This window comes from Notamacropus eugenii, chromosome 1 (genome assembly GCF_028372415.1).
Source record: "Notamacropus eugenii isolate mMacEug1 chromosome 1, mMacEug1.pri_v2, whole genome shotgun sequence".
NCBI classification, from domain to species: Eukaryota; Metazoa; Chordata; class Mammalia; order Diprotodontia; family Macropodidae; genus Notamacropus; species Notamacropus eugenii.
In genome coordinates, this window is record NC_092872.1 from 230,280,772 (window position 1) to 230,300,455 (window position 19,684).

Below are 19,684 nucleotides of genomic sequence, written 5' to 3' on the forward strand. Positions count from 1 at the left end.
GTTCATTAAAATCTAAAGTGCTTTGGCCAAGAAATCACACAGTTCTCCTTCCCAACTTTTTGGTGGATTCAGTATCAATCAATCAACAAGCAAGCATTTATTAAGCACCTACTATGTGGTCAGGTATTGTGTGATAAGTCCTGGGGATATAAAGACCCCAAATTAAAAAAAAAAAATTAATCCCTGGCTTGAAGAAGTTTACATTCTATTAGAGGAGACACACACATGAATATACACGTTATAAATTCAAGGCAAAAAAAAAGTGGGGGGAGGAAAGTTTTCATATAGAAGGTGTCAAGTGTACAGTTTTGGAGGAAATGAAGAATTGTAAACAGATGTCCAGGTAAGGGAGGAGTGCTCCAGTCAGTGCCAAGGTGAAGAGTTGGGAGAGGAACGTCATGTGTGTAGAGAGGCAAGACAATCCAACGTCCTAAGACTGCCTGCACTGCAAGAAATATAACAAGGTTGGGGCCAGGATGTGAAGGCCTTTAAAAGATAAACAGAAGGGTTTCTATTTAATCCTAGAGAAAACAGGGAGCCACGGGAGTTGACTGAGGAAGGGAGGGACATAGTCAGAGCTTCACTTTAGGAAAATCACTTTGGCATTTTCCCTAATATGAATTTGCCTACTTCCTTCTGGGTCACTGGGCAAACTGCTGAATGTAGAAAGGACATTTCAGAGGGAAATGAAGGCCATAGGGGGAGAGGCCCAAGCCAGGGGACTCCAGGACTATTTTGCTTGTTCTCTCAGAAACATCCCTATCACCCATCCCTATCCTACTGGGAGGGGTGATCTCTGACCCCACCCCTGCTCCTGGACCACCCTCTACACTCAGCCTTCTGTCCACAGGAGATGTTAGCTCACAGCACAGTCAGCAGTGAAAACAAACCACTGAGGTCCTGATCAAGGTGGGGAAGGGAGAATTAGAAATCAGTGTTTTTATTTACCTGATTTACTTGTGCACAGGCTAAATCCCCCTAGTAGAATGTGACCTTCTTGAAGGCAAGGTCTGGTTCACTTCAGTATTTGAATCTCCACACTTAGCACAGCCCCCTAGCCTGTGGGAAGTACTTGATAAATCGGCCTTCACAATTATATAGCACTTTTCCACACCCACCATCATATCTGACCCTTACAACAATACAGTGTGGTCACTGTATTATTTCATATGAAGAAACTGAAGTCCGAGGAGATTGTGACTTACCTAAACCTAGGGCCTACCTTTTTTTTTTATTTCTTCCCCCTTTAGTCTGGATATGAATCCCTTTAGCCCACCAATCTGGCCTTTGTACTGAGCTGCTGAGAGGGTTCATCTGGGCACAGAGGGTGGTGGTGAAGGGGCCGAGGGAGGGACATAGTTCTATCAAGAAAGGGGAAGAGAAGTGAGCCAAGACCCTGAGGTCAGACTTCCTGTCCCAAGACAGGCGAGATTCCTGGCTGAGTGTCCCATGGGAAGTCGTGGAAGCCTCAGCCCTTGGGAAACATAAAACCAGAGCTAGACAAAGCCTTTGGAGAGAGCTGGGCAGGGCTTCCTGCCCTGGCCTGAGCCAGCCTAGATGACCTGCTGGGCCTCTTCCATGATTCCAGGACAGGATCAGGTTTCTGCCTCATCTCAGCCTAGGATGTCCACTCCCTGGCCCAGCCTATTCCTTGGCTCTCTCCCCTCCCCTCCCCCTTCAGCCCCTCCTCCTTCTTCTTTGTTAATTTTTTCCTCTCTTTTCCAATCCAATGCCTATGATGTGCTATTTGTGGCTTCCTGCCCAGCATGGGACCTGACCCCGGCCAATTAAGGGGAATTGGGAGTGGGTTCTAAGATCCTTCCAGTTGCCACCTCTCCCGCAGCTCCAAAATTTTAAATAAGGATTGAGCTTAAGGGGGTGAGGGGAACATCCATCTGGTTCCTGAGACCCTAGCAGAGAAGTCCCTGCGTGACCTAGGAGAGCAGGGGCAAGGGGCCCATCAGTCTGCAAGGCAGGCTTCTGCCTGCTGTCCCCACCCTGCTCTCTGACTTCTGACCTTTCTATTACTTCAGGAGAAGCAGACAAAAGGAGTCCTCTCCAGGGCCAAAACTGCACATTTCAATCAGCCTTGGAGCAGATGAGTTCCAGAAACCTAGAGAACTGGGAAACACTTTCCTTTGTCCTGGCTTCTCCTCACTATCGCCTTTTTCTCCTCTGCAAAGACCCTCCTCATAAGCATCCAGTGCCTTCCTGGCAAGTTCCTAGCTCATCATAAGAGCTTAATAAATGCTTACTGACTGATTAACTGATTCTTGCCTTCTCTCCTCCATCCAGACCTGAGCCCTGCAAAATCTCTCCTAGCTACAAAAGGCTCCAAAAACTAACCAAATTAAGAACTAGATTTCAGGGCCATCTAATCCAAGCCCCTCATTTCTCAGATGAGGAAACTGGGCCCAAGGAAGTGACTTGCCCAGGGTCACAGAGAATTCCTCATTCCCATGAGAGCATGTTAGATCTCTCCCAGTGGAATGAGAAGATTATATGATTTAGAGTTGAAAATGATCTTATAAATCTCCCATTTTGTCCCCTCTACAGGGTCTGACAGATTGATAAGTGATGTAAAGAGGCTATGAAATGTATCCCAAGTCACACAGGCAATACAGAGTAGAGCTGGATTTGAACCTGGCATTTCGGACTCCAAATCAAGTCCTCTTTCCACTCTGTCCCCACTGAAGGACTCCCAGGCATCTGTAAGCAGGAGAGCAAGGAAAGGTTTTGAGGTGCTGAGCTCTTCCTGGAGCCCACAAAATCATACCACATGAAAGAGAATCTCCTTCTCCACTGAGGAGCAAGACAAACTGGCCTCCCTGGCCAGGGGCAGCATCAGCGCCATTCTGCACAAACCAGAATCGGCTCCATCGCTAAACTGTTATAGAAAGGGAAGGCTAAGAATCTTCAGTGACAAGTTGGTTGAGCTTGGCAAGCATGTAATCAACCAGCTAGGTAGTAAAGTGGATAGAGCACTGGACCCAGAGTCAGGAAGACCTGGGTTCAGATGTGGCCCCAGACACTTAACTAGCTGTGTGATCTTGGGCAAGTCATTTAACCTTGTTTGCCTCAGTTTCCTTATCGGTAAAATGAACTGGAGAAGGAAATGGCAAATCACTCCAGTATCTCCACCAAGAAAACCCCAAATGGAGTCATAGAGTCTGACATGGCTGAAAACAGAACGCCAAAACCACCACATATGTTACCATCACTGATATCAAGTGTTAGCTATATCTAACAGACACAAAATAGGGCATGTTATAGAAAAAGTGGGCTTAAGTCACCCACTATATTACTAGTAAACAGACCACCTTCTAGATGGTGGCTGCAGGAACTCATCTTCCCTCTTAAACTGCTTCTCCTAGGAATTTTTCTACTTTCTTTACAAGACCAGCTCGCCCCAGTTCCAAGCCTTGTGGCTGACCCTATGCTCACAGGGTATCATCCCCAGATTCCCTTCCTGTGACCTTCCATTTCAGAATCCCAAGTTCTATAACAAAATGCACAGGGGTGCTTGGAGTCTGGCTTTTTCTTTAAAATACAGAAGAATTTTTATGACTGCCTTCCATCTGCTCCAAGATGCTCTGTCTTCCCCCACAGGGTCTAAGGCACAAAAGAAAATCCTATGTGTGGGAACGGAGGGAGGGGATTGAAGAGGAAGACTCTTTTCCCCCACCATTGTTATCTAGTAGTAAAAATCCTTAGAAAACCTCAAAAGGCTTGTGCTCTTACTTAAGGGACAGAAGCCTTCTGGAGAAGGGGAGAGACTGGGTTTTGTTTTGCAGTGAGCCCAGGCAGGAGAGACTCCTGAGTCAGAAGCCACAGGTAGGGATGGGGGAACAGACAAAGGCAGGGCATTTCTGGGCACCCCTGGAGGAAATGAAAGGGGCTGAACAGGGGGCAGACCCGGACAGAAGAAGGGCTTCCAGCAGCAAACTGCTGGGACACTACAGATTAAGTAGGGTTTGAAGGGCTGGTCTAAAACATCACTTCCATGGCCTGGGGTGGCACCCCTAACAGCTCCCATTTATAGAAAGCTTTAAAGTTTGCCAAGTATTTCACTTCATCTCTCCAGTGCTATGGGATAGGTGCTATTATCATCTCTATTTTTACAGATAAGGAAACTGAGGCTTAGAAAAATGAAAAAATTAGCTCAGGGTCACAGGATAAATGTGTCTGAACCCAGATCTGCCCACACTGCCAGACCAGTTCATGCTGTCTCGCCAAATCACAGGCTATATTTTGCAATTCTGTCTTTCCTGACTTCACATCTGAGAAAGGAGGAGTGTTTTCTTGTACTCTTATGCTGAATTATCATAACAATGACAGCACAAAGTGTGGCAGAGCAGTTGATGACCTGAGTCCCAATCTTGCCTTGGATCCCTTTTGGCTGTGTGACACTGAATATAAGTCACTCAACCTCTCCCTTCCCTCTTAATTATTTCTCATTTATCCTGTCGGTAGCTCGTTTGTATTTATCTGTTGGATTGTTTAGATTCTACACTCCTTGGGGGCAAGGATGGCATTCTGCCTCCCATTGTATCGCCATAGTTCAGCACAAAGCCTAGCACATAATATAGGTGCTTAACAAAGATTTGACGGACCATCTCTCAGTGCTCTGGGCAACTCACCAATCTTAGTTACAAACTTACAAAGTTATAAAGTTACAAAAACGGTTCGACCTGCATTACCAGTAGGAGTCTCCTGATACATGAAGCCATATGTCCAGTACCTATCCTTAAAATAGACAATCTCAACAGTTATACAGTGTGTCCCAAAAGTCTTAGTGTAGTTTATCAAGCTTTAGAAGAAGATTTTCGGGACGCCCGGGATAGCATTTTAAAGTTTGCAAAGTATATAATCTCATTTCAGCTTCACAACAACCCTATAAAATAAGTGCCGTAGCTACTACAGATATTATCCCCATTTTACAGATGAGTAAACTAAGGCTCAGAAAATTTTAGTGGCTTGTGAATGGTCACACATTGGATCCCGGACTTCCTAAGCCCAGCATTCCATCCACTATGGCAGGCTGCCTTGATCTTATCTTTAGCTGGATAGTCAAGCCAATATGAGACATATCATAGGTTCACACTGCTTAATTTGGAAGGGATAAGCCGTTTCCCTTTACAGATGAGGAAACTGAAACTCAAGAGCCGCGAAACAATTTGCCCGAGGTAATACAGGTAAGAAAACAACAAAACCAGAAGAGGAATGAGGGCCCTTCAACATACATTAAGCTCCAACAATATACTGAGTGCTATAAAAGCAAATGTGTGACAGAAAAGTTTAGCTAAGATACTGCTCTTGTGGGGCTTTCAGGCAGTTAATAATTGTGGATCAAAATGAAATAATTTACTGAGCTCCTGCTTCTTACTCAGTCTTGTGGCAATACAAAGACGATCGGACATCCGGTGCTCACAATCTAGGTAGAGAGAAGAGAGAGATCTCCTGAGGAAACAGCTTCAGAAGGCTGAAATGTTCAACCATGACATCCTGCTTTAACCTGCAAGGGGAATCTGGGGAAGGGAAAAACCAGCATACACTGGAGAAGGTAGCGTTTATTCATATACATACCTGCAAAACACAGGGGAATTCAGAGACTAGGTCAAGAGGGGCAGTTAATCTCAGGTCTGGAGTTTTCTTTTTTCTCCCTTCTTAAAGGAAGGCAGATGCCTTCTGGGAATGCTCTGGATGTCTGTGTGACCTTGGCTTGAGTGATTTCCCATCTCTGGCCTTAGGTTTCCTCAAGCTTAGAGATGACTGAGTTCAGCTAAATGTTTTTGAAAGGCTCTGAAAGTCTAAGATTTTTTGATTTACCTACATATAAGTACTCTTTATGTGAGGGTACTGGTACAATGCGTTACATATAAATTCAAATTTTTTTAAAAACAATTGTTGAATACTACTTATGTGTAAGACTTTGGAGATACAAAGAAAAAAATATTACAGTGCTTGCCATGAAGCTTATATTTTATTAGAGGGGACAAAACATGAGCTCAAATAAATATAATACAAAATAGGATGAGATGATGGGACAATGGAGAAATCCAGACAGAATACTCAAGGAATATTTGAGGAAAGTAGGCATTAGGGAAAGATGACATCTGAACAGGAATTCATAACAGAAAAATATTCTAAGAGTTGGGGGAATGAAAAATGTGGGAAGTAGGAAACAGGGCATGGGCTTATTTAACACAATGAGCCTTTCCTGTAAACAAGACCCCTTTCATATCTTCACATCTACTTTTTATCTAATCAGCATCAGGGCCTGTGCTAACCTTGGGCAAATCACTTATTCCTTCTGGGCCTCAGTTTCCCCATTTGTAAGATGAGAATGGTAGGCAAGATGACCCCTAAAAACTTATCAATCTCTTAAATTGCAATACACTCACTTAGGTTTCACCTGATGACTTATTTCCTTTTCTTATGACATCACTTCCAACCCCAAAGTTGGGGAGCGGGGGGAGAGAAGTAAAGGGAGAAAAATGAAAACTCTTCATGCCAAAATAGCAGCTTGGTCAGGTCTCAATTATCTGAAGGCTCCTTCTCCTCCCCTGAGCTGTCCAAGTTCCCCTAATCCGTCCATGGCGGCATTTACTCTCCACACTCCCACGCAGCTCTCTCTCCCCCTCTTTTCATATCAGAGCTGAGAAGTCAGTGTTTTCCAACTTGAACTGGGCTAAACTGCTTACTTGACAAATAGAAAAAAGGCCCACGTGATTGGCTAAGGTTTCATTCGGTTCACACACACACACACACGCACATACACAGGTCATGTGGCAGAGAGGAATCAGATTTCTGTGGCTTTGAAGGATGACTGAAAGGGGGCTGCCTTTCCTCACCCAGAAAAATGTCTTCTCCAAACATTTCTTTTCCACTTCCTGAATGGGATGGACATAGAGGGCTGTCAAGCAAAAAGATAAAGCAGAGAGACATATATGTACACACACACACACACACACGCACACAAGTTCAGGGGATTGTGTCTGTGGTTTTCTTTTTTCTTCTTTCTCTCCTCCTCCTGAGGGAAGGCAGATGCCTTCTGGAAATGTCCAGGACGTCTGGGAGAAGGACATTGGAGCGGAAAGGAATCTTAACCATATCTGTTCCACTCTCCCCACTGGATAGAAGAGGGGAAAGAGGGGAGAAAGAGGAAGAAATAAGCTGAACGTCACTCAGTAAGTGAGTGGCAGACCCAGACCTAAAACTTTTTAGCTTTTTGAAGCCTGGGATAGGGCTCTTGTCATTATAACACATGGCAAAGTAAAGAAGAGACAGGCAAGTCACATGGGTCTGAGCCTCAAGCTACAGCAGAGACTAGACGTCTGGCCTTGGATATAACCCTATCCTAGAACTCTAATATGGTCCCCTCAATCCAGATTCAGAGTGGTGGGGGGCGGTCAGAAAACCTGGGTCTACCTCTAGTCAGTCTACGACCTTGGACAAATCAATTCATTTCTCAGTTTCTGCCCTTGTCAAAATGAGGTGAGTAGATTCCATGGTCTCTAAGTTTTCTTCTGGTTTAAGACTCCCTGCAGGGGATGATAGGGTCTCCCTTTCCTTCCCCTTTGGGTCTGGCTGGTTGGCTCAAAGCCCTGGAGAGGACAGGCAGGACATGGGGCTTCTGAACAAGAGTTCTACTGCTCTGTGCCTCTCACACATGGCTATCTCTTTTCACCCTGGCACGAAGACAGGTTCCCCAGGAACCCGGCACAGAGGACAATAGTCCAGCTGTAACAAATAGGCACTGAATCAAAACTGGGCAGGTCACCATTTTGACAAAAGCCAAGAATATTCCCTCCTCCTCTCCTTCCACCCCCACCCCCACCCCCACTCACATGCTGTTCCCTTTTCATTCACTGCTTTGACCATGGGAAGCAGAGACTTCCCATGGTCAAAAAAAAAAAAAAAAAGGAAGGTTATAAAGAAAGCAGGGGTTGGGGCACCTAGGTGTCACAATGGATAGAGCACTGGCCCGGGAGTCAGGAGGACTTGAGTTTAAATCCAGTCTCAGACACTGGATACGTGACCTCAGACAAGTCACTTAATCCTGACTGCCTCTGAAAAAGAAAGAAAGAAGGAAGGAAGGAAGGAAGGAAAGAAGGAGAGGGAGAGAGAGTTAGACAGAAAGAGAGACAGACAAGAAGGAAGGAAGGAAGGAAGGAAGGAAGGAAGGAAGGAAGGAAGGAAGGAAGGAAGGAAGGAAGGAAGGAAGGAGAGGGAGAGAGAGTTAGACAGAAAGAGAGACAGACAAGAAGGAAGGAAGGAAGGAAGGAAGGAAGGAAGGAAGGAAGGAAGGAAGGAAGGAAGGAAGGAAGGAAGGAGATCTGTTGGCCATTAATAGGACCATAGCTTTAGAACTAGAAGAGACTTGAGAGGTTATCTAGTCTGACTCCTTTATTCTACACATAAAGAAACTGAGGACTTCAGAGATTAAGTGTCTTGCCCAAAATCACACAGGTAATAAATGTCAGAGCTGGAATCAGAACCTGGATCTTCTGACACCAAGTTCAGCAACTCTGTCCACTTCCAACCTCCTCTCATATGTGTCCTCTATAACCACAGGAATTCCCTTTGACTCTTTAGTCTCCACTGTGCATTGCTTTTTCCCCTTCCAGTCCTGGGAGGACAGCATTCACCAACCATAGCTCACAAAACATGCCAACTTACTTACTTTGGGTTCAGCTCCCAGGAGGCTTCCTCCACTGAGCTGCCCACCCCAGCTGCCTTCCTACTGGGTCTTTCCACTCTCCTGGGGAATCAGAAAAAGGGAATTTCAACTGTCTTCTCTCTAATAGCTACACTTTGGGGGAATTTCCAAGGGCAAGAAAGAGATGGGGCAAGCAAAAGAGGTAGAGGGAGAGAAGAAAGTGAGGGAGGAAGGAAAGAAATAAACACAAATCTACAGGGTGATAGTTAAAAGATAAAGGGATGGCTATAGAAATGGGGAGAGACTTGGAAAGAGAGAAAGACAGAAAGAAAGAGAAACCCGCCTACAAAACGTTAAATACCTAACAGGAGATGACAAATCAAATGGGAATTACTGCGGTAAAAACATAATTAAAAACTTGATTGAAGTTAAACAGAATTTACATAACACTGCAAATTAACTTTACACTCAAAGTATTCACTGGGAAAGCAATGAAGAGGCATTTCATTAGTAATCTATATTTAAACAATACTTACAATAGAGTTGTTCTAATGAGAAACTTAGTGTTTTTAATAACAGCAATTGCCAGTGGCTCCTAGCAGCCATCCTGATAGAGGCAATTGCTATTTGGTAATAAGTATGTATTTAGGCAATTCACAATCTGGGACAGATATGACATGAGCAAGTATGATGCAGCAGGCCAGGTCAGACATTGGATAGGGAGGTGGCAGTAGACAATGCCAGAACTGTGCGGGCATGTGCACATGTACGTACATACATATATATGCACATGTGCACATATGTGTATATACAGACACATGTATGTGAGTGTGTATGTTTATCTGTGTGCACATATATTGTATATGAATGTGCTTGAAGGGGTATGTGTGTGTGTGTGTGTGTGTATGTGTGTGTATGTGTGTTGCAGAAGAAAAACAGTACAGGGTAATGAAAAGAGATGTCCAGTAGCTGGAAGATCTGGATTCTAATTCTTCCTGTGTGAATAGAAGATGGCTGTTTTTTATTTCTGGACTCCAGTTTCTTCTTCTTCCAGTTAATAAGTACACAAGAGGATAATATCCCTCACCTTCCCTAACTCACAGGGGTCACTTAAGGATTTAAATGAGATAATGGATGGAAAGCCATTTATGAAAAGTCTAAGTATAAATTCCATGGATTACTGTTATTATAGGCCTAGTGATCTAATTAGATTGCCCACAGCATGGGATAGCTTATTTCCTGGCACCAGCCCACCCCTCCGAGGTCACACAATGTCTAAAAGGCTTCTCACTCCACCCTGCAGGGATGCTCAAAACCCCAAACCAAACCAAAAAACCAGTACAGTCGATGGCATCATTTCGGAGACAGGGAGAGCTCAGCCCAGGTAAAAAGAGTCAGAAGAGCTGCAGTCTGCCTCTCCTCCTTTGGCCCACCCCCACCCTGGGTCTGGTCTCAAAAGGCAGCATTAGCAGGTCTCTCTAAGGGAGTTCTCCTTCTCTCTCTAAGTTCGGAGACTCAGCATCGGGTCAGGAATAGCACAGATAAAGCCAGGGTGCTTGTCTCTGCAGGCCATCCTCTCTGCTGGAACTGAAACTCACCAAGGAACATTTCTTCTTCACTGCAGGTTATCTCTGTAAATCACTTAATCTTTTCTCAGCATCCCTAGGGAGAAAATGAGGCCATTGGCCTAGAGCAGGGGATTTTAACCTGGGGTCCATGGAACGTGAATGAGAAAAAAATGATACTTATTTTCATGACCCTCCAACTGAAATGTAATATTTTCTTCAATGTGAATGTAGGCACCAAGCAACAATCATAATTGCAATACCTCTGACTTGGTCACCAATAGAAATCACAGAAATTTCCATACTATATTATAGTTGTGGCAGATGTCTTGGATGTTCATTCCTACTTCAAATATACTGGAGGTATTAGATGAGTTGATAGATACATTACTGTATCACAACTGAAAAATATTTTGGAAACTATTTCAATATAATTTGTTTCCTTTGTAATACTCTGTATTTTATAGTATGCATTTAAAAATATTCTGAAAAGGAGTTCAAGGGGCTCCACAGACACTGACTGTCAAAGGGGTCCCAGTGAATGGCCTCCACATCCCATCCTGAGTTCATTCATTCATTCAAATTCTCATATTCCAGGACCTCAATGGTGGGTAAAATGAGACAGAACCAAAGGAGAGGGAGTAGACCCCCTTCCAGGGAATAACCTAGTCATCCTCTTTGGACTATTATCGCTAGTCACCTGTTGCTTCCTCCAGCATGCATTAGCACAAGCAATCTGGACGGCCCTACACCATACAAAGCCAAATTTTATCAAATTTCAGAATCTACTAGGTCCAGGTCACTCCCCACCCCCACCAAAAAAATGCCAGAACTGTAGCGAATGGTAACAATGATTACTTTACCCTAAGAATGAACGGAATAGGGAGAGGAGACTCCCTCATTTAAAAAAAATGTTCCTATGGTACTAGCGCATTTCACTCTCTCCCCGAGGGTCACTAAAGACTCCTGGGAATCCCTTCCCAGAGCTCAACTCTTGTCATTGGCAGTGAAAAGAGAAGAAACAGTAGGGCAAATGCATCTCCATGGACTTGCAAATAGAGTCATTTACTAAAGAAAGTAACAGGAAAAGCAGGAAAGAGAGAGACAAGACCCAGAAAGCCGAAGACCTCGTTTGGTCGGAATTGACAGACAGCTTTGACTTTTACTTAATAGCCCTGCAAGGTTTTTACCTTTTCCTTGTAATGAAAAGCCAGGGGAATTCAGCCGTCAGGAGCTGCAGCATTCTTCTTTTTCTCCCTTACTTTTCCCTTGGAGTCAGACAGAATTATATGTTATGCAAAGGGGATGGGACCTGGGGTCAGGGGGCCCCCCAGTTTGAGTTCTGGCACCTAGTTCTTAACTAAGTCTGAGAATTTAAGGAACTTAGACAGCCAGGGAAGGTGCCTGCCTGCACTGGAAGAGGGAGTTCCCTCCTTGGGAAATTCCCTGCACCAGTAAAATCACAGGTCCAGTCCCCATCCCCATCTCTATAATACCTGCAAGGTCAGCTTCACCAGAAGGTTGAGAGTATCAGACAAGAGAGACAATGGGTAGCCCCACCCCAGGCAATCCTATCCCCCTTTCATGGAGAAGCCCACGTACCTTTGGATACCACAAGGTTTAAAAAAGAACGACACCATTATATTCTTTCTTTGTGTTCAGGGATATCTTGGGTCCTTGAAGACCCATCCCCTCCTTATATCTTCCCAAGTTTCTCCCACCTAGACCTTCATCACATTGTCCCTAGAAAGGCTCTTAATACAATGGGACAACTTCAAATGATGGTCCACTAAGGATACTCCCCCCTCTAACATCACTTCACCATAGGCAGGGGAGCTTATTTAACACTCCTAGGTCATCTTTCCTGACGATTCCATCCCATACTGACCTTGGTTCCGAAAGCCTACCCCATACTGATTTGGGTCCCAAAGCCTACAACACTGACTTTGGACCTTGCAGTGGAGTACGCACATATCTGCTCTCTCTTCAAGGGTAGTCATCCTGCCTTCCCCTTTTCTTTAAGGTCCTCACAGTTTCTAGCATGGGACTGGACCCACTGTAGGCACTCAATGGGTATCTACTGATTGATTAAGAAAGGGAAGGCAGAGTTAGGAGCCAATGTGCAGACTTTCTGATTAAGAGAAAGGAGGGCTGCTGGGGTGATAATGAGGCCCATGTTTGCTTGTCTATCCCAAATAGTATATGTAATATATAATATAATAATAATAAACATACATACACAATATGTATATAGTACACACACATGTGTATATGCAGCTCTGTGTGTGTGTGTGTGTGTGTGTGTATCACATCTCCTCACAACCCTAGGAAATAGGTGCTATAATTAACCTCATTTTATAGCTGAGGAAATAGACTCAGAGGAGTCAAGTGACTTGCCCAGAGTCACACAGCTAGCAAATGTTTTGCACTCAGGTCATCTTGATTCCAAGTGCACTGTAACACCAAGAAGAGGCAGGAGGAACAGAGTTCAGAAGGAGCTCAATCTCACCCTTCTAGGATATGGGTCTCAGATTCGTGATCAGTATAATGATGAGGTTGGGACACGGCTTTAAGGTCCCTTGCAGCTCTAAATCTCAATCGCAGTTTCAACTTTCCACATCATTCTCTTGGCTGCAAATCTGGGGCTCACAGTCCTAAGACAGAAGGGCCCTCAATCTCAAACGCTCTCTCAGAAATAGACGCTTGTTGCCCTGAGCAGAAAGAGGGAGGATACTGTTGTCTGTGAACAAGCTTGTACATAGATCAGCATCTCAACCCCTACAAGCCAGGCTGTATGAGGAGTTTCAGAGCCAATGAGGGAGATAGTGACGCTAAAGATCTGGGTGGGAATGAGAGAATCTGCTTGTTGGTCACCCTAAGCCAGCAAAGCTGAAGGCCGGAAGGACAGACAAATCTTGGAGGAATCCTGTCACCGTTAAAAATGGGTTAGATGTGCAAACAGGGTGGAGGGAGAGATTGTGGAGAGCTTGAAGCCAGAAAAAATATACATCAACTCTTACCCTAATCACCCAAATCATCATTCCAAAGGTCCGGAGGAGTTGTCCTCCACTCTAGCTCTCAAATTCCACAGCCCCCCTACTCCTCCCATTCCATTCCCCCCTCTCCCTGTTTCTGAGAGCCACAGGGGAACTCCTCCCCACTATAACCAGCTCCTGCCTGGCCAAGCCAAACACAGGCTGTGAGATCTGCTGGACAACACAGCCATATATTCCAGGCCCCAAGCTGATCCACGTTTATGGGAAGGCGGAGGTGGTAATAAGGGGAGGGAGGAGAGAGAGAACCAGGAAAGGTGACTGCAGCTGGCGCCCTTCAGGGAAAATACCACCTCCTAAAAGGGTAAGCAAAGCAAGCTGGGCTCAGAACAGTCTCCCAGGATAAACTCCCTACACCTGATCTAACACAATGCCCCCAGCAGACTGAGCTCATCCCCCCAACTCTGATGATCTGTCAGGGAACAGCAACCCAGCCCAGATAGGGAGACCCCAGGAAGGCCACCCAGAAGGAGCCCAGACCTCATCAGAACTCACCCATCCACACCCATGGTAAAAATTGAAAATCCATCTCCCCAATTCCCTACTCCAGCCCTAGACAAAAGGATCCCAGGATCATAGATCTTAGCTGGAAGGGACCTTAAGGGGCAAGGCACAAGAAGATTAAGTGACTTGCCACCTATTAATGACAGCTAATAAGTAACTTTGGCAAGACTTGAATCCTGCTCCTCCTGACTCCCCTCCATAATACCAAACTAAGCCCTGGTTAGTCAATCTTGCTCTGAGTCTATAAGGAAGTGACCTATATGGCTCAAGATTCCAGCCTCCTTTGACCTTTACACACACACACACACACACACACACACACACACACACACACACACACACTCTCTCTCTCTCACACTCTCTCTCCAGTATATGTATATACAATGTGTTTATACACATGTGCATGTGTAAACATATTAGTCTGCATATGTGTACACAGAAAACACGTATATGGGTACACAGCCTGGAATATATAGATATGTAATAAATTAAATTAAACAGTAAAATAATTAAACTACGTATGCACACATTAAAAGTACAGTGTCAGTATGTGTATATATATATACACACATATGTATGTATATAAAAAGTCTATATGTCTGCATATATGGTATATATATGTGCGTGTGTACACGCACATACTCTACAGTATCTATGCACCTGTGTGTACACATGTACGTGTATAAACATGTATGTCTGTATACGTGTACACAAAATATATACATACACAGCCTAGAATATATAAATATATAAAAAATTATATTAAACACATAAAATAATTAAATTATGTATACACATTATAAGTACAGTGTATATATACACACATATGCACACATACACACAGTCTATATATCTGTATGTATGGTGTATACATGTTTGTACACACACACAATATCTCTGGAATTGCCTGCCCTTCAAGTACCAATTCCAGGCTCTTCCAGGAAGCCTTCTCAGACCATCCTCCTCTTCTTCACCCCTCCCCCTCAAAGTTCTTAGGGCTTACACCACCCATCAAATCCAGACCCTAGTTCTACATTATTTTCATAAAATCAGAACCCCAGAATATCTGAGAGGATATGTCGGGACCGGACATCCAAATCCAATTCTCCACTGAAGGAGAAATCCCTTTCACATAAGGGGTGACTACTACCTCTGCCCAAGCTGCCCACAGCCTTCTAGGAGAACTTGAATCAAGAGGAGGTTTTTTTTTTTTACAATCCAGTCCAGATCTGCCTCTCGAACCTCTAGCAAAAGCTCCAAATTCTGCCCTCGGGGACCAAGATGAAAGACGTTAAAAACTCTCCCAGAGGACAGAGAGGGACCCGTGTCTTGTCTCCCCCATCTGTAAGCCCTTTGAGGGTAGGGGTCGAACATTTTGTCTTACCCTCTGCTCCCACAAAGCCTAGCACGGTGGTGGGCACACAGGAGGCGCTCCAAAAGAAGGTTTTAATGTACTAGAAAACAAACCCGAGACTGTGCTCTGTGGGAGATCTACTTGGCCGACCCCATCCCCCTTTAACAAAAGTCTCCAAATTCTTGTCAGGGATCCAGCAGTTTTGGGCCAGTGCTTTCTCACCCCCACCCCTTCCATTTTCTCCACACAGCCTGAGGATAGAATTATACTGGAGTGGGCTTCTGGAGAACAGCAAAGATAACAGTTTTCACAGGGTAAGAATTCAGGGTGAGAAAGACCTGGGGCTGGAGTCAGGAGGCCTGGATTCTAGCCTCAGCCCCACTGCTACTTTGTTTATCTATTACAGGGCTATATAAGAAGATTCATTTTATGTACATGTATATAAATGCATGTATTATATATACACATACACACATGTATTGTGTACATGCATATCCACACATGCATACACATACATGCACTATAAGGATCAAACCAGAATCTATATGCAAGGGGATTTGAACAAGCTGAGAGCTGTCCAAATTGGCGTGGTGATCTCCCTCTTGAGCTGGGGGGACACACTGGGGAAATAACTCCTTTGTGGTCTGTTTGACCTGACAGTCTAACATTGATGAAGAATGCCCAGGAAAGAACCCTCCAGTAACTTAAACCAAGTCAGTTACTGAGGAGTTTGGACTCTCTACCAGTTGGAGTTCCAAGTGGGTATGAGCCCATTGTAGACACTGCCAAAAAGACCACTGATCTGAGAACCCCAAGGAGGGTTAGCTCCCTAGAACAAGGGCGCTTAACCAGAGGTCTGAGAATCGATTTTTGTAGATGTTTTGATGCTGATAACTGAATTTCAATATAATTGGTTTCCCTTATAATTCTGCAGTTTATGTATTTAAAAATATGACTTTGAGAGGGGTCTGGAGGCTTCACTAAACTGCTTCCAAGGGGCCCAGGACATCAGAACAAAACAGTTAAGAACCTCGAACCAGAGGAAAGGGATGGAAAGAAAGGAACTTGGCCATCCCAGCTCCTTCCCTTGGGGCACTGGCCACCTCCCCCACCTAGTTCCTGGTTTGTACAGAAGAGTCACCTCCCTCCACCTGGAAACACCCAGTTCAGGGCCTGGCTGAATAACAAAGCAATGGAGATCTTTTCAAAAACCCTTTTCTTCCTCCTATAGCACGGCAGAGAGAAGATTAGTCCTGCCAGCCTGGCAGCTGCAGGCCCTGCCTTGGTGGCAACTCCTTCCTTCCTCCTCCCACCCCCATTCATGTACAGGTCAATAATAAGAGACACGTCCATTTGTGCTTCAGGGTACAAAGTGACCTTGGTGCTTTGGGGATAGTTGAGTGGGACAGGCAGAAGCTGGTTCTCTCTGTCTCTCTGTCTGTGTCTGTGTCTGTGTCTGTCTCTCTCTGTGTGTTTCTCTATCTCTCTGTGCCTCTTTCCCCTTTTCTCTCTGTGTCTCTCTCCTCTCTCTCTCTCCCCATCTCTATGTATGTCTCTTTTTTCTCTCTATCTCTGTCTCTCCTCTTCTCTCTCTTGCTTTCTCTCTGTGTGTATGTATCTTTCTCCTCTATCTCTGTATCTCTCTTCTCTCTTTCTTTGTGTATGTCTCTCTCTTTCTCCTCTATCTCTGTGTCTGTCTCTCTCTTTTCTCTCTCTCTGTCTCTTTCTCTCTGTCTCTCTCTCCCTCCCTCCCTCTCCCTCTTTCCCTCCCACCCCCAGCTTCTCTTGTGTGTGTGTGTGTGTGTGTGTGTGTGTGTGCGTGTGCTTTTACCTTCTCAGGGCCTTGGTGTTTATAAACGGGCTCCCTGTCTTCTGAGTCACTCTCCAGACACCATTGGCAAACCGCCGATCTCACCCTGCGAATGCGTCTCCTCCTTCTCTGTGGAGAAAGGGGGGGAAAAACACATGCCATGAGGGAGGCTGGAGCACTGGGCACAGAATGGCAAGCTGGGATCTGCACGCAAGCAGGAAGGCAGGCAGGCGGGCCTGTGGTCCAGACTCCGGGCCGAGCTCTGGTAGCCTTTCCTCAGGCAGACAGGGAGCAGCGGGAGGTCACCCCCTCCACTCCCTGCTGTCCCTGGGCACAGCTAATCTTGGCTGTCCACTTAAGTGCTCCAGTTTCCTGGATTCCCCAAGCTCTCCCTCCTGGTCCCAAACCAGAGCTGGCCAGGTCTGCCTCTGTTACCCCCAGGCCCCTATGCCCAGGCTGCTGGCCTTTGCCTTGGCTTTGGGGAGCTCTGTTTCTTGGAAGGGGCATGGGGGGGGAAGTGTTTCACACTGGGGGGTTTTGCTTTCTTTTGTTGTGGGAAAGGGGGTGGTGGTGGTGAGAAAAAGCCGAAAGTAATCTCCTGCCTGTGAAGCCGATAGCCGGCGTGAAGGGGAGAGGCTGTCCTGGGGTATTTTTAGCTGCATGTACAAAGCCCTTGCTGTGTACCTCATCTTGCTCAGTAGCACCCTGTCTGCCTTCTGGGAATTATCTTGCACTGCCATGGCCCCAGCAGCTACTTCCAGGGCTGAACTTTAACCCCCTGCCTGCCTCCCTCCTCTGGATGAATTCTTTTCTCATTATGAATTAGTTACCAGATTGTCGGCCAAACAATTGTAATTTTATCTCCTCGGGTTTAGGTAGACCTCTACGTCTCTCTGTAAGCAGACCTAACCCCTCACCCTTTCCAACGGCCTGGCCTTTGCCTGCTCCAGTGAACCCAGGGAACCTTGAGTCAAGTCAGTGACCTTTCAGTAAGTGCCCTCCCCAGGTTGTGGGGTTACAAGGAAGAGGAGGCATGGTCCAGGCCTAAAAAGAGAGTCAACCTAGTTGGGGAATCGAGGTAAAGGCAGGAAACAGGGAACAAAAAAGGTCTTTCCTGATGTCTCCCCTACCCCCCATCACAGCATTTCAGCAGCCTCTGCCCCATACCTTGTGTGTTTTCTATGTTCCTCCCTACATACATGTGGTCTCCCCCATCAGAGTGGACGTTTCTTGAGAACGCTTTGCTTTTATCTACATCCTTAGTGCCTGGCAGATAAAATGCTTACTGATTGATCGACTGACTGGTACAAACAAGTAAGTGCCCCAGGAACTCCTATAGGAGCTTCTATGGGCTGGCAGGACTTGGGGAGATGTCTCATCCTCACATGGACAAAGCCACCAAATGCCACCACCTGACACATGATTGCACTCACACACATATCTACACACAAAAAGGCTGTGCAACTTTAAAAAATTACGGTAAAATAAAATTGTTCTTATAATTTGATCCCCCTGAAACCTTAAAACTAATCTAGTTAGCCAGTATCCAAAGTATCCTCCACTGGTGTGTCTTGAGCAGGCTTTTTTAGCAAGGTGCCTGGGACGTCTGCTGTCTGCATCCCTCCCTTGTCTCTTCACCTTGAGACTCCCAGTAAGAACTCCCTCCACATTTCCTCCTTTGTCTCCTTCCTCTATGTCACCCCCTTAGATGGAGAAGAAGAGGTCCCCAAAGGAGGCTGGGCAGGAATGATCCTCCTTCATCTGGCTCCATCTAAATGCCATGAAACTCTTGTTCCTTGGGGACCTCACACATCAGTTTCTGCCTGTTAGTCAGAGTCCACAAGGCTCTGGTTAATAAAACCAGACCCATCTAATAAAGGGGGATGTTTAGGTGGCTTTTGATTGAGGATCAGCCCCTCTCCACTTCCCCCACCCCCCAAAAAAACCCTGGACAGAAAGAAAAAAATTCTTCTCTCTTCAAGCTTTGTAAAGCAAGAGTCAAAAAACAACAACAACAACAAAGAATCTGAAAAGGGGGTAGAGAGGGGGATGGATGGGGTTCCCAGGATCACCTAAAATCTGAGAAAACTAGCCGATTGTTCCAACCAATTAGAGGCTTCCTAAATTCACAGCCAAAGCTCCAACAGGAATGAGGTCTGCTGTATGGGGCAGGCACAGAAATTCTAAAAAGCCAGGAGTGATTGTCTAAAACCTACTACCTACACTGGGTCAGCTCTTAATGCACTGGAATATCCTCATTGATGGAGCTGGGGAGGGAGGAGGCAGAGACAGAGCAAGAAAGGGGGGGCGGAGTGAAGGAGGGGGCCAGAGAAAAGAGGAGTGGGCTGGTAGAGCCCCTAGCTTTGTGTGCTTTGGGAGCAAAGGGCAAGGGGGGAGGGGAACAGGAATGCCTTCATGATTCTCCAGAGCAGAAACACTGACTGGAATGTGAGCTTGTGAATAGAAGGGAGGTGACATCGCAAGTGAATTTAGGGGCAGGGGGTGGTGATGGGTCAGGGGGAGGGAGAGAGGAAGCAAGAGGCCAGCAAGTGGAGCCAAAGAGGATATGATTCAGGGCCTGCTCTGATCCCCGATCACTCCGATCCAGAAGGATCAGAGATGGATGACCGGCGGATCATAGCAACATGCCCTTCCAGACACATCTGGGGAGACCCCTGGTCTTCAGCTGGCCCCAGAGCGATGTGTATGCAGCAAAGCTTCCACAAAGAAGCAGGA

At 45.7% G+C, this 19,684-nt stretch overlaps 1 protein-coding gene across 13 annotated transcripts in view; it reads right to left on the reverse strand.

Annotated features, from left to right (window-relative positions):
- Positions 1-19,684, reverse strand: part of ZMIZ1 (zinc finger MIZ-type containing 1) — a 439,750-nt gene that overhangs the window by 307,045 nt on the left and 113,021 nt on the right. For all 13 annotated transcript variants that reach the window (XM_072628053.1, XM_072628048.1, XM_072628046.1 and 10 more), the window contains one exon: positions 16,970-17,077. The gene's annotated coding sequence lies outside the window, so the exon portion shown is untranslated. The remainder of the gene's footprint in view (positions 1-16,969; positions 17,078-19,684) is intronic.